At 25.7% G+C, this 596-nt stretch overlaps 1 protein-coding gene across 2 annotated transcripts in view; it reads left to right on the top strand.

Moving 5' to 3' along the window:
* parm1 (prostate androgen-regulated mucin-like protein 1) overlaps window positions 1–596 on the top strand; it is a 4,954-nt gene that overhangs the window by 2,863 nt on the left and 1,495 nt on the right. The window lies entirely within an intron of this gene.

The following is a 596-nucleotide window of genomic DNA, read 5'->3' as shown; positions in this document are numbered from 1 at the left end:
TGGATATAGATAGATAGATAGATAGATAGATAGATAGATAGAGATATAGAGATAGATAGATAGAGATAGATAGATAGAGATATATAGATAGATACAGATATATATATAGATAGATAGATAGATAGATAGAGATATATAGATAGATACAGATATATAGATAGATAGATAGATAGATAGATAGAGATATATAGATGGAGATATATAGATAGATAGATAGATACAGATATATAGATAGAACAATAGATAGAACGATAGATAGATAGATACAGATATATAGATAGAACGATAGATAGATAGAGATAGATAGATAGGTAGATAGATAGAGATATATAGATAGATACATAGATAGATAGAGATAGATAGATAGATAGATACAGATATATAGATAGAACGATAGATAGATAGATAGAGATATATAGATAGATAGATAGATAGATAGAGATATATAGATATATAGATAGGTAGATAGATAGATAGATAGATAGAGATATATAGATAGATAGATAGATAGATAGAGATAGATAGATAGATAGATAGATAGAGATATATATATATATATACAGTGGGTACGGAAAGTATTCAGACCCCCTTAAATT

The sequence above is a fragment of the Sinocyclocheilus rhinocerous genome, unplaced genomic scaffold (genome assembly GCF_001515625.1).
Source record: "Sinocyclocheilus rhinocerous isolate Xijiao unplaced genomic scaffold, SAMN03320098_v1.1 scaffold160, whole genome shotgun sequence".
Taxonomy (NCBI): Eukaryota; Metazoa; Chordata; class Actinopteri; order Cypriniformes; family Cyprinidae; genus Sinocyclocheilus; species Sinocyclocheilus rhinocerous.
The sequence above is the reverse complement of the archived record's forward strand: the minus strand, read 5'-3'. Positions and strand labels throughout refer to the sequence as shown.